This window comes from Oncorhynchus keta, unplaced genomic scaffold (assembly GCF_023373465.1).
Source record: "Oncorhynchus keta strain PuntledgeMale-10-30-2019 unplaced genomic scaffold, Oket_V2 Un_contig_18181_pilon_pilon, whole genome shotgun sequence".
Lineage (NCBI taxonomy): Eukaryota > Metazoa > Chordata > Actinopteri > Salmoniformes > Salmonidae > Oncorhynchus > Oncorhynchus keta.
In genome coordinates this window covers 34,105-35,322 of record NW_026280781.1, presented here as the reverse complement: position 1 = coordinate 35,322, position 1,218 = coordinate 34,105, and positions in this window count along the sequence as shown.

Here is a 1,218-nt window from a genome sequence, read left to right as displayed (position 1 = left end):
TCTATTATATTATGACAGACCAGGTAGATCTACTGTCTCTATTATATTATGACAGACCAGCTAGATCTACTGTCTCTATAATATTTTGACAGACCAGCTTGATCTACTGTCTCTATTATATTATGACAGACCAGGTAGATCTAGTGTCTCTATTATATTATGACAGACCAGGTAGATCTACTGTCTCTATTATATTTTGACAGACCAGCTTGATCTACTGTCTCTATTATATTATGACAGACCAGGTAGATCTACAGTCTCTATTGTATTATCACAGACCAGCAAGATCTACTGTCTCTATTGTATTATGACAGACCAGCTAGATCTACTGTCTCTATTGTATTATGACAGATCAGCTAGATCTACTGTCTCTATTATATTTTGACAGACCAGCTAGATCTACTGTCTCTATTGTATTATCACAGACCAGCAAGATCTACTGTCTCTATTGTATTATGACAGATCAGCTAGATCTACTGTCTCTAAAATATTATGACAGACCAGCTAGATCTACTGTCGCTATTATATTATGAAAGACCAGCTAGATCTACTGTCTCTATTATATTATGACAGACCAGCTAGATCTACTGTCTCTATAATATTTTGACAGACCAGCTTGATCTACTGTCTCTATTATATTATGACAGACCAGGTAGAGCTACTGTCTCTATTGTATTATGACAGATCAGCTAGATCTACTGTCTCTATTATATTATGACAGACCAGCTAGATCTACTGTCTCTATTATATTATGAAAGACCAGCTAGATCTACTGTCTCTATTATATTTTGACAGACCAGCTAGATCTACTGTCTCTATTATATTATGAAAGACCAGCTAGATCTACTGTCTCTATTATATTTTGACAGACCAGCTAGATCTACTGTCTCTATTGTATTATGACAGATCAGCTAGATCTACTGTCTCTATTATATTATGACAGACCAGCTAGATCTACTGTCTCTATTGTATTATGACAGACCAGCTAGATCTATTGTCTCTATTATAATATGACAGACCTGCTAGATCTACTGTCTCTATTGTATGACACACCAGCTATATCTACTGTCTCTATTATATTATGACAGACCAGCTAGATCTACTGTCGCTATTATATTATGAAAGACCAGCTCGATCTATTGTATGACATACCAGCTAGATCTACGGTCTCTAAAATATTATGACAGACCAGGTAGATCTACTGTCTCTATTGTATTA